The sequence below is a fragment of the Bos taurus genome, chromosome 3, assembly GCF_002263795.3.
Source record: "Bos taurus isolate L1 Dominette 01449 registration number 42190680 breed Hereford chromosome 3, ARS-UCD2.0, whole genome shotgun sequence".
NCBI classification, from domain to species: Eukaryota; Metazoa; Chordata; class Mammalia; order Artiodactyla; family Bovidae; genus Bos; species Bos taurus.
Genome location: NC_037330.1, coordinates 87,791,096 through 87,804,294, shown reverse-complemented (window position 1 = coordinate 87,804,294; position 13,199 = coordinate 87,791,096). Strand labels below are relative to the sequence as shown.

At 47.6% G+C, this 13,199-nt stretch overlaps 1 protein-coding gene across 5 annotated transcripts in view; it reads right to left on the bottom strand.

The window, feature by feature from the left end:
* DAB1 (DAB adaptor protein 1) overlaps positions 1-5,494 on the bottom strand; it is a 1,339,715-nt gene extending 1,334,221 nt beyond the window's left edge. For 2 of the 5 annotated variants that reach the window (XM_059885133.1, XM_059885131.1), the window contains exon 1: positions 5,265-5,494. The gene's annotated coding sequence lies outside the window, so the exon portion shown is untranslated. The remainder of the gene's footprint in view (positions 1-5,264) is intronic. The other 3 variants (XM_059885132.1, XM_059885134.1, XM_024990124.2) reach the window with 2 other exon arrangements.
* Positions 5,495-13,199: the final 7,705 nt, after the last annotated feature.

Sequence of the window (13,199 nt, the reverse complement as noted above, 5' to 3'; positions counted from 1 at the left end):
TTTATTGATATTTTTGTACCGGGCACTGTTCTAGTTGAGGATTATAATGCCATTCCTAGGACTGCTATAATGATTAAATGAGAGGATACAGGTTGTATGTCTAACCCAGTGCCTGTCACATATCAGTTCAGCTCAGTTCAGTCGTTCAGTCACGTTCAACTCTTTGCGATCCCATGGACTGCAGCAGGCCAGGCTTCTCTGTCCCTAGCCAGCTCCCAGAGCTTGCTCAAACTCATGTCCATAGAGTCGGTGATGCACCAATTAACAGGAGCTGTAGCCCAACTCAGACGGCAGCTGCTACCTGTGCCAAGTTCTAGAGGCCTCCAGCACCAGTGGGTGCCTCACTGACAAAATATCCCCAAACCAAAATCTCAAACCATTCCATTAGGTGCTGTAGCGTAACTACTGAATCACAAACTATGTCCTTGGTTGCTCACCAGACTCTCAAGAAAGTAACTCCATCCACAGTTGTGGTTCAGAAAACTTCAGACATGCAGATGAGCATTCAAAAAGGGAGTTTCTAAGAGACCCAGGCAATGCGGACCCTACTAAGGCTGAGCACCAGCAATACACGCCCCTCTTCAGGAAGCAGCCTTACCCCCTAGATTCTTCTGTCCCATTGAGTCATGCATTAAAGGGAAAGCAGAAGTTTCCCTCTCCCTTTCTGGGACCAACTATCACATCTGAGAAGACAGAATGAGCCTTGTGCCCCAGTCCTGGGTTCTTCCTGGCTCAAGGGGCTCAGCCAAGTGCTGTGGACATCTGACGTGTGCCTTCTTTTCTCATCCATGAAAGGATAATGGCACCTGTGGAGGTGTGGGTGAAGGGCTCCACAGCCTCATAAGCTCTGAGCAAATACTGGGCATACAAACCTGAGTTCGATGCTTTTCCTCTCGGTGCCCACAGGTCCACTCACGGGGTAGACTGGACAGAGCGGAGGCAATAAAATGAAGGAGATCTGGGTTTGCATCTGGACCCCACTCCCACTTCCGTGTCTAATCTGGCCAATTTACATAACCTCTTGGAACCTAGCTTTCTCTATTAGTAAAATAAGGATTGTAACACCAATCACATAAGGCTATTGTGAAGATTACTGAAGCAATTTATTTAATTTAATTAAAAAATAAACCAAATTAGTATGTGTTCACTTATACCATATTTGCTGGGCACTTACTACATGTACAACTATGCATTAAGAATTACAGCATATATATACAGATATATATTCCATGATCCCTGCATATGATCTAGCCAAGAAAATACAATGTAAGACAAAGGTTAGGAAGAAATTCAAGTATTTAGTAGCATATGCATTAAAAATAGAGGGTATTTAGGCAGGAGTAGGGAGAACTGTCACTTTTTACACATACCATTTGAATTTTTAAAATTTTTGTAATCAAAATAAAAATATAAAAATAGTGAGAGTAAAATAAAATAAGAAAAAAGATGTTATGACTGTTAATCACCCTCTAGAAGCTCTTGAGATGAATGTATCCACTGACCTTCGCTCACATAGCTTTGTGCCCACTACTGTGTTATATATACCTTGAGATTGAAGAGGTGGATCAGTTACCCTCACTTGGAAGGAACTTACAATCTACTGGGAGAGAAGAACACATGGATAGTACTTCCAAGGAAGTGTGTTAAGAGTGCTGAGGGAACGCGGCTTCCTGAGGGAAAAGGATCCCTGAGTGGATGCCACTTTTGAGATGGATCCTGAAAGATGAGTGGACTCCATCAGCCAAAAAAGTAGGAGGTATTTTCCAGACAAGAAAAGAAGTCTGCACCTGCAAATTTATGAAAACTGTGTACGGTATGCATGTGAAATGTAAGTGTAGTGTCTGTGTGTGTGTCTGTGTGTGTGTGTGTGTAAGAGAGAGAAAGCATCTGTGGCAATGCTGTGTGTGTGAGGGTTTAAGTTTGCTTATTAGCATACATGTGTGTAGTGTGTGTGTGTAGATGTGTGGTAAGAGAATGTATCTATGTATGTGTGAAGCCCATTGAGAAGGAGCAAGAAGGCCAGGCTATGAAAGGCCTTGAAGTCTATGGTCAGTCATTTGAATAACATGCTTTTGGCAACAGGGAAACTCTGGTATGTTCTGATCAAATCAAACCCTAACCCTAACCCTTTAGACAGATGATGTCACACTTGTGGAGAGGGACCATACTGGAGGTCCCTCTCCAGTATGAGTTGGAAGCTCTGAGAATACTCTGGACTAGAGTCAAGGAGGCTGGAGTGAAGACAAGTTGTAATGATTTTCCCATTACTCTTGGTTCTGGGTGGCAGGTTAAGAGCGTTCACTACACTATCCTTTATTATTCTTCTTTCCCCCAAGGTTAAATACATTAAGAATGCACTATTTTTTAAAATGTCAATTCTATGGAAGACAAATCTAAAACAAAGGATGCCTCCCTTCCAAAGTCATTCCGATACCAGCAGGTCCAAATGGAGTGCCCCAGCTTGACCCAAATAGGAGTATGCTCTTGGGGCTATGAAAGCACAAGCAAACTGACTTCCTTTGGAACTCTGACCCTCCATACTGACAGTTGGAGTTTAAGCCAAGGAAAAAATAAGGAACAGAGCTAATGGCTTTGTGCAGCACAAGGTTTCCTTCATAAGTCATTATCTGATGATGTCAACGCTGAGGGCCAAGCTAGTTTAATGCCAATGAGTCTTTTGCAGTTTGGGGTTTTCCTTTGCATTTTAAAAAATTCATATAATACAAAACTCTGCTTCGTGTGGGCCCTTCCTTCTCCTTCTCAGTACTGGAATTCCTCCTGTTTCCCTCTCCCTGTGTCTCCCTCCTCTTCCTCCCCCTCCCTTTTTTGTCCTCCCCCTCCTCCTCCTCTCTCCCTCCTCCTTTCTTGTTCTCCATCTCGCCTCCCTCTTTCTCACTGTTGTATTTGAAGTCTTAAGCTGTCTCTGTCTCTCTTTCTCTTACTACTGCCCCCCCCCACCTTTTCCTCTTTCCCTCTTTTCTCTCTCCCTTCCTTCTCTCCCCACCCTATATTCCTTCCCATTAAGTGAAAAAGCTTTGATTTTAGAAAAGGAGCAAGGCCTTTACTAGCACGAGTCAGACCAACAAATAGGGTCACAGTAAGGTGACTACCTGAGTCTAGCTTCAAGAAAAGAAAAGAAAAAACCTTGTAAAAGAGAGAGGACTGAATGGTGGCCCTTGAGTCTAACGAAGGCAGGTGGGGCATATGGCTCCCAGTTGTCCCTGGACACCAGTACCACTAGGCAGTCTTCCAGCTGGACCATTTCTATTTGCAAATAAGCCCCAGCCAGTCCCCCTCTATTCTACTGGGAGTGAGATGGCATAGCCACTGCCTCACGGCACTGCTTAGCTACCCCTCTGGATCAGCTTGGAAAGGAAGAAAAGCCATACAATTCAGAACCAGTTACAGTTCAGCACTGCAGGGGATTTCAGGGACCCCCTGTTTTACCCCAGTCCGGTCACTGGTGAAGGAAGCGGGTTCCCAGCTTGCTAAATGCCAGGGGGACCCATTATCAGAAAACCCAGACCTACGACCTGTTGCAAAAATGCCTCCACCCTGGGAACACCTCTAGGTTTTTGCCTTCTGGACAGAAATCTACTTTCCAGGGTCCAGAGATATAAACAGAAGAAGATTAAAATAGAAACAGAACGGGGTTAAAATGCACTCAGTACACATCAGAAATCCACTGCATGTTCCCCGCAAGAAGGATTTGAGCAGTAAAGTCTGTGGGAGATGCGGCTGCAGTGGTGGACGGCTCTGGGCTCTGAGGACCTTTTTAATATGGCTGTATTGTAATACCGCAGTGCCAAAAAAAAACCCCGCCAGTCCTTCCCCCAAAAGCAAAAGGAAGCCTCGCTCAGCAGCAAGAACTTCCCAGCTCTGGTAACAGATTGCCTCTGTTTTACACCCGTTTAATAACCGCTTTACTGAACGCAAGCCGGGGAAATGTGTATCCTCGAAAGGCACGACACAGAAACCTCCCTCTGCAACGACGCGATTCCTCGGACATGAAACTAAAATGAATTCATCGGAACTCAGCCTCCCAAAGCAATAGCAAAGCGACTGCGAGGCGATTCACAGGCGAGAGCCCCTCAGCGTTGAGGGGGGATGGGGAAGGCAAGCAGGGGACACACCTTTACTGAGCTGTTTGAAACATGCTGCCTACAAAGTCCTTCTAGACCGGGCTGCCAAGGGTTAATTTCCTCTGCAACAATTGATTATCTCGCTCTCTTTCTCTCTCACACACACCCCTACAGCACCCACACAACCTCCGCCACTACCACACATTTGAATCTTTTTAATCTTAAATTTCCAGAAATTCCCTGATCAGCCCTATCTTTTTAGAACAGCCCCTCCACCTGGGCTGGATTCCCACCTCATCAACAGTGAAAGCCCAGAGAGCTGGGCATAATTATTTTTCTACAAGGTTATGCCTAATTGGCCACTAACCTAATTGATTAATCATCTCATTTTTCAAGACAGCATCAAAGAGCCAAGCTGAGTGGGAAAAAAGAAAACATGAGTCTGGGTAGTACGTGGGGTAAAATTACAGATACTGGGGAAAGACATCCCTCTCCAGCCAGCTTGCCTGGTTTTTGGACACGGAGGTGGCCAGAAAAGAACAGAAAACCTAGAACATGCTGGGAAACTCGCAGAACCTCAAAAGAACTGAGCTGGGAGCCTCGACGCCACCCAGCCAGCCTGAGTGTAGCCGCCTCCGAAGAAGAAGTTGTTTCTCCCAGGTCAGAAAGGGTTAAATGGCTGAGGGCAAACCCAGCCTCGGCTGGCAAGGGGAAGCAAAAGCCGCCAGTCTCAATGTCGGGGAGTCCGCCTGGAGCACCCGGCCGTCCCCCGCCCCCCGGGGTTCGCCCTCTGGCTGCGGCCGCAACTTGCGCTGCGCAGGGCCCTCGCCCGCGCCTTTGCGCGCCACCCAAAACTTTGCGCACACTGCAGCCAACACCGCCTGCCTCGCAGCCAGCCGCGCGCCACCGAGTGCCCTGGACAGCTGCCTGTGGGGCTTCGGCTTTGGACTTTTCCCTCAGCCGCTTCCGATTCCCACCCAGGGGGCTCCCTCGCGGTTGCGGGATCTCCGCACCCGCCCTGCGCTGGGCTGGCAGGCGGTGCGGGCGCTGCGTTCCAGATGACCACCTCGCCGGGCCGGGCAGCACCCCAGGGACAGATTGGTCTCCTCTGCCGCCCCTGCCCCTGCCCGCCCACCCCGAGCCTCCCACGCCTGAGCGAGCGAGCGCAACACCTTCTCCTACCTTCCCCGCCGGCCGCCGAGGACCACACTCTCCGCTCAGCCCTCTCGACTCATCCTCCGGCTGCAGCAGGAGAGGGCGAGGGGGCTCTGCTTTTGTTCCCTGGGGGTGGCAGGTCCGTTTGGGGCCAGGGCGCACGCAGGAGACAGCCGCGGAGCTGGGTATCCCTGACCGGGGACGCTCACTCCCAGCAGCTCTGCCGGCAGCAGTAGCGGCAGCAGTAGAGATAGTGCCGGCTCTCTGCAGGCCACATCTTTCATACCTTATACATCACTACCGCATTCCCCCGAATAGGGGAGCCCCACAGCATTTCGCCACCTAGCGCAGAATGCAGGCGCCCGCATCAGTGGCGAGGCCGACTCGGACAGGATGTGAGCACCGCTGGAGGGAAGAAAAACCTCAGTACCCACTCATAAGTTCCCTCCCAGCTCTGAACACAGCGAGGCCAAAACTTGCAGCCACTCCGCAGCCTTCACATTTTGGGACTCTCTATTCCCCAGAGAAATCTGGACTTCAGACCAAGTAATGATGGTTTATTAGAGGCAGTACTCCGGGAGCTGTCGCTAGACTTTTGGCCTGCACGTACTTTTACACAGCCTCATCCTCGGCGGAGTCTTCACACACATGAGGTTTTGCCGCAGCAGACACGTACTGTCTTGCACGAGCAGAATCCTCAGAGAGGAAGTTCTGCCCTGCCCCAGGATCCAGTGTGTGGGCACAGGAACAGACAGACAAGGGTTCCAGTTGCAGTTGTTGAGATCTTAAGCAAATTCCCAAATAAATGATGGAGGCTCCATTTCTTCATCTGCAAAATGGGAACCAGATTATCTGTCTCATAGGATTATTGTGAGAACCAAATGAGATAAACGTTGATCTCTACAGGTTAAGTGATAGCAAATGGTAGGACTTTTCCCTACTCACAGCAAGTCTGCTCTTCCTGGGCTAATAATAAATCAGTAACAATCCACTCATTCACTAACAATTTATTTGTATGCTAACTGTGCCAGTCTCTTCTATGGAGTGGGGTAAGACGTTTAAAAAGATAGACAAGTAATCCTTAAGGTCTTGAATTTACTCCCTAGTATGAGGACAGAGACAATAAACAAGTAAATTAGTAGAAACTGACAGTAATAACTGCTATGACACCAATTTAAAAAGATGGTGATGTGTGGTAAGAAAAAGCTGGGGTAGGACATCAGTCTGGGGATTGGAAAAGGACTCTCAGAGAAAATGACCATTGACCTGAGACCAGAAAGCATTAAAGGCAGAGGGAATAGCAAGTGCAAAGGCCCTGAGGCAGGAATAAGATGAATCCATTTGAGAAGCAGAGAGAAACCAACTATGGCTGAAATGTAGCAAGGAGGCTGGTGACTAAGTGGTATAAGAGAAGTTAGAGAGAGAGGCTGGTCTTATAGGAGGGTGTCAGCAATTTTTTTGGAGATAGTACAACTGTGATTTTTAGGGGATAGGAAATAGTATGATTTGTGTTTGTTGAAGCTCACTGCAGCTCCTGTGCAGAGAACAACTGGAGGGCGCTTGGGTGGAGGCGGGGGAAATAATCAGAGATTCCTGTGCAGTGCTGGGTGAAAGTCCCTTTCCATTCTCTGGCCTGCACAACTACAGTGAGCCCCTCGCCTCTTCCAGTAGGTCTACAAGGCAAGAGGCCACTTGCCAGGAACCCCAGGGGCCTTAGTGTAGACTTCTCCCACCACTTTCAGAGGATCTTTTCCTTAACTGGCAAGTGTATATAATAATATATATTTTCGTAAGATTATTGCAAGGATTAAGTGAGATGGTGAAGGTATCTAAGCTACTAAATAACTATTAATTTCATCCTTACTGTATTCCCCCTTTAAGTCCCCCAGGAGCTTCCCAAATGCTCCTATTGTACCTCTGTCTATATCTGAAAGAAAGGAGCGTTGATCATCTTTCTCTGGGAACTGTCCTGTCCAGGGTAACATGTTGGATCCCAGGAGATTGCATCCCAGCATCTGGGGAAAAGCTTGTAGCTAACTCCAGCCTCTGTAGTCATCTGTCATCTTCTTAAGCAACAAACAGATTTTCACTTTGTTTAGGTCTTTTTATTTATTTTTTCCTGTCTGCCATCCCCATCCCCATCTAGTTTGAAGCATGAAAGACATCATCATATGAACACTCAAGGTATAAAAATAGAAGGGGGAAAAAAGGGCTGGGGGGCGGGGAAGAGCCAGAGATGGCAGGAAAGGAAAACAGGCAGTCCTTTCTCTTAGCAACAGGAGGAAAGGTTCTCAGCTAAGACACATGATCATTCTCTTACATCTGTGCAGTGTAACAGATTCCAGAGGGCTTCAGAATCCTTTCCCCCTTTGATACCATATGTGCTAAGTCGCTTCAGTCATGTCCGACTCTTTGCTACCCTATGTACTGTAGCCCACCAGGCCCCTCTGTCCATAGGCTTCTCCAGGCAGGAGAACTGGAATGGGTTGTGAAGGCCTCCCTCAGGGCATCTTCCCAACCCAGGGATCAAACCTACATCTCTTATGTCTCCTGCATTGGCAGGTGGGTTCTTTACCACTGAGCCAGCAGGGAAGCCCACTGATACCATAGAAACCCAATAAGATGAAACAGGTATGTTGGGATGCTGTCCCCCTCTGACAGATGAGGCAGTTTAACCCCCCACTAGGTGAAGTAGTAGAGCTGGCACTTGGGCTCAGGTACACTTGACTTTCTCCCTTGCCATACCTCATGCTTCAGGTGGCCCAACCTAACGATCTTGCCTAACTTCTGAGATCCTGAAACATTTATCCAACTGAGACCCAGAACTGTGGATCTCACAGATAGTCAGCTCTTCCCTGGTATCTAGCTCAATGCCCTGCACTCATTCCCATCTTTCTCCAAGCCAGTTGTATTTAGAAACTAGGATTTTGAAGTCCAAACAGGGATCTTACATGTTAAGTGGCCCGAGAAACTGACTTAATATCTCACTACTGCTGGGTTAGAGATCAAAGAAAGAGCGAGCTCTATTGAGAGCATCTTTGGGAAGCTGCATGGTTATCAGAGAGAATGTGAGATCTGACTTGAGTCCCTGTTCTGTCATTTATAGTGTGTTCTTGAACAAGCGATCAACCCTTTCTAGGTTTTAATGACCTCATCTGTCAAACAGGGATGGCATCTGCTGAAGAAGATGCTCTAAGGGTGAAACTTACATATTAGTATCCTTTTCTTCTCTTCCCCTCTGTCCTCACTGCCATTGGTGTGCCAGTTCACAACTGACTTGGCAGGGAGGGTAAAATTGTGGCATTTGCCAATTTCCTCGATGAAAATATCCTCACCGTGGCTGTCATCAAGTTACCAACAAACACAATGTCACTGAGTGTGGAGTTGGGAGGGGGTATACATACACTCCATGGTATAGCTCTCATGAGTCTATCCAGCTGGACCAGGCACACCACTATCCACCACACCTAAAAATCAACCCTGAACAGGTGAACAGCACCTTATGGCTCACCTTGATTCTGTATCACCTCCTGTGATAGTCACAAGAATTCTGGAAGGAAAATGCCATCACTGTTCCCGACAGAAGGGGAAAGCGAGACTGGGAGGGACTGAGTGATTTGCCTTAAGTCAGATCGCTAGAAAGTAAAGAAGGCAGGATGCAAGCCTGGGGCTTGTGTGGCTCCAAATCCAGGCACCCTTCCACCTCTGTCTCATTCATCCCCCATGAGATTACTGCATAAGCCCTGCCCATGTCTTTCTCTTTCAGTGCCAAGATCCCAGGGCCTGAGCCTCTTTTTCAATCTGACAAAGCAGGAATAGTCATCCCAGCCCTGCCTTCTTCACAGATGCTCCGAGAATCTAATGAGATAATGCAGATGAAAGGACTTTGCAGAGCACAAGGCGCCCTATGAAGATGAAAGTATGAATATTACAGTTAGTGGCTGAAGGAAAAATGGGGAGCAACAGATCCCAGGCCCTGGGGGGACATATCAACTACACGGGAGGCAAGACCACCCTGAACACCCTCACATCACATCTACACTCAAAGGGAAACATGAGACAAGATACACATTCAGTCCCCTGTTAAACACTTATTGGTAGAAAGACAATTGGAGTATGAAGCCTGAACAATGTAATTGTAATTACAAGCAAAGACAGAATTGTTTCAGAAGCCTTGCTGTTTTTCCTCCTTGCTATCTATAGAAATGTGGTCATTTCTTACTCTCACGCTGCCCTCTGCCCCACTCACCTCTGTCTGAGAGGAGGTCAAGATCACTAGTTTAAAGCAAAGGGAATTTATTGGCTGGTGTCACTTGGCAATCCAGGGTGAAGCCAGTCCAGAGTCTTCATTGATTCCAATGATGTCATCATGTCTGTGATCTCTCTCCCTCCCTCTCTGTTTCTGTTTCTCTCCCTCTCTCTCCCTCACTCCCTCTCCCCTTCGCCCCCTTCCCCCTCCCCTTTGCTTTCCTCTATCTCTTGCCCTTCCTGTATCCTCTACCCTGCAGAGAGCTTCTCACATGTATGGAGAGTGCAGGATGGGGATGTGGTTAACAAAAGCTCTACACTTGTATCATCTCAAGACAGAGATTCTCTCTCCCACTTTGAAACATATGAATCCTACCGTATTACACAAATAAATATAGAACACTTCTGCCTGTCCCAGACAGGGAGATTCCACTTTCATGCATTGGAGAAGGAACTGGCAACCCACTCCAGTGTTCTTGCCTGGAGAATCCCAGGGACGGAGAAGCCTGGTAGGCTGTGGTCCGTGGGGTCGCACAGAGTCGGACACAACTGAAGCGACTTGGCAGGCAGCAACCTCTGGACAAGGATAAAGAGATACCATGATTGGCCAAGCCTGACACAGACCCAATCCTATAGCCACATGCCATGGAGTGGGGGAAAGGAAGTCCCCCTAGAGCAAGATCCTGTGACCCCATAAGGGAAGGAGTACCAGGGAAACAAAATCGAAGGCATTCACTGTGGTGACAGAGCCAAATTCAGACCTTGGCTTCCCCAAACCTTAACCCTTTCTGTGGTCCTACTCGGATTCCAAGCTTGGAGCTCAGCAGCATTAGAAACCTGAGAGGGCCAGCGGGTTGCATCTAGAATGGTAAAGATTTAAGAGTCAATGTCTAGCATATTCCCCAGTACAGACGGAACACATTTTAGGGATTCGGTTAATGTTGAGTGGTCTTCCCTGATGGCTCAGACAGTAAAGAATCTGCCTGGAATGCCGGAGACCCAGGTTCGATCCCTGAGTCAGGAAGATCCCCTGGAGAAGGGAATGGCTACCCACTCCAGTATTCTTGCTTGAAGAATCCCATGAACAGAGGAGTTTGGTAGGCTAGAGTCCATGGGGTCACAAAGAGTCAGACACAACTGAGTGACTAACACTCCTAATGTTTACTGAGTGAATGACAGTCCCAGTTGACTGACAGGAGATGAAAGGATTCTGAGTCTTTATTAGAGATCAATGAAAAAGAAAAGTCAGTTGATTCCTGATGGAGGCCATGGGTAGACTAGATAGTGCCCATATCTACTGCATATTTGCTGACCCTGCCTTGTAAAACCAAAGCCCAGCTTGGTAGGATTATCACTTTCCATAACCTGGAGAATCCTTTGGTAGGGTCACTGCTTAATATCAAGTATCACTTATTCCTTGGAATACTGTGTTCTCAACCCTGCAGGAGAACAGCAAGTAGCTCATTTTGGCCTAGGTGTACTGACACACACATGATGAGCAGGTGAACTTGGACCATCCACACTCTCTCTCAGACTTTTCTTCCTGACCTGCAGTAAGCACTGGCAGGCAAAGGAATACTTCACAAAAGGAAGGGCTGGAGGGGATGGGCGGGGAGGGAGAGACTGCCAAATTGGGAGTCAACAGACAAGGGAAAGTTCTCATTCAGCTTTTGCTGCTAACTAGCTCAGTGATCTTAGAAACAGTATCTGGGCCTCTGGGTTTGTTTGTTTGTTTGTTTGTTTTAAGTTTATTTTATTGAAGCATAGTTGATTTACAAAGTTGTGTCAATTTCTACTGTGCAGCCAAGTGATTCATATCCTTTTTCATATTCTTTTCCATTATGGCTTATCACAGGATACTGAATATAGTTCCCTGGGCTATATGGTAGGAGCTTGTTGTTTATCCATTCTCTCTATATTAGTTTGCATCTGCTAATCTCTGAGCCTCTGTTTAACACTCATCTGTGTTCATCAAATGCCTATCCTCACTTTCCTTTAGTTCTCACTGTAAGCCTGGGAGGTAGGAATTATGTCCATTTTGCAAAGAGGGAAACTGAGCCCCAAAGAGAGGGAAATAATGTGTCTAAGCTCCCCTGTACTGAGGCCACATGGCCAGGATTGTACCCCGGGAATTCTTGGCCGCACAGACCGTGCTTGTCCCCCTGCATCACTGCTGCTTCCCCAGGGCCTCTGGTCACAAAGCTCATCTCTGGTCCCTGCAATGAGAGTGTCCCTTTCTGGCTCAGCCCTTATCCTAGGGAGAAAGGGGCCTAAGAGCCATGGGCTGCCTTTTCGAGAGCATGTATTTTTCTCCCTCTTCAGTGGTGGTTTAAGAGAACACTCCTCGCTATCACTGGCATTGTCGCCAATGGGTGCACGGTTGCCAGGGTGATCGGTGACTGCAGTGAGGAAGGACTCAGCAGGAAAGGCACTGTGGAAGCTCCACGGAGCTCCAGAATGGCATGGGCCTCCCTCACAGCTGCAAACCACCCCTGTCTAGTCTTGTGTGTCATCCCCTCACTCTCCAAGGGTTCAGCTAATAGAGGGTGCAGTGCTCTTAAAGGCTGCTGGCAGGTTTAAGGGAAGAGAAAATAAGATGAAGAGGAGAAAAGGTGGGAGTGTTAGAGACTTAAATGGGCTTCCCTGGTGAATCAGATGGTAAAGAGTCCGCCTGAAATGCAGGAAACCTGGGTTCAATCCCTGGGTTGGGAAGATCCCCTGGAGAAGGGAAAGGCTTACCCACTCCAGAATTCTGGCCTGGAGAATTCCATGGACAGAGGAGCCTGGCAGGCTACCATTCATGGGGCTGCAAAGAGTAGGACACGACTGAGCGACTAATACACACACTCACATTAGAGACTTAATAAATGCTGAGTGGTGGGGATGCACTCAGAATGTGCTCAGATGGTAATCAGAGGCATGTGTTACAATGCCACAGTTTATGACACACTTTCTGTGTGTACTGGCTCACTGAACCCTCTCCCTTCTCTCCACAGTATGTTAGTTTAGCATTATATTTACACTGTCCTTTCGCTGGGTTCACCTACCAGTCTGCGAGCACCTTGAGGCTGTGGGCTTTGTGTTGTTCATCTTGGCCTCCCCAGAATCCATGGACTGGCCTGGGAAACATTTGATGAATGAATAAATGTGCTGTGTAAGTGCATGAACAAGCACCTGTCCAGGCCTTTTGACCCTCAGTCCACCAAAGTGATCTCCCCCACCTTTCTGAACTCCTATAAAAATTATTGCCTGGCAATTAATTTGACATTCATATGCAAACTTGTACCATCTCTTGAGTTGTTGTATTGAGCTATAATTTGAACATTTTATTGTTATTAAACATTTCACATGGGGATTTATGTCTTGTTTTCACAACCATTCTGTGAGCTCATTCATTCATGCAGTAAGTACTCATTGAATTATGCACCAAGCATTGTCACATGGGTTGCCTCATTTAATCCTCCCTCTTCTCTGTGATTGTTCTTGTTCAGACCCTACTGTGTGTCACAGGCACTGTGCTCAGTATAGTGTATCATTCGTCCTCAAAGAACAAAAATTAAGTGCCCTGAAGGGCTGCATTAGTGAGCCTGGTGAGGGAAGCAGCTGATTGCTTAGAGGGAGGGAGTGTGTTTACACAGGGCACCTCTACATGACGGGGCAGCTTGTACATCTGAGAAGGGCCCCAGTGAGAGGGTGAGAACGGGCTGAAATGCA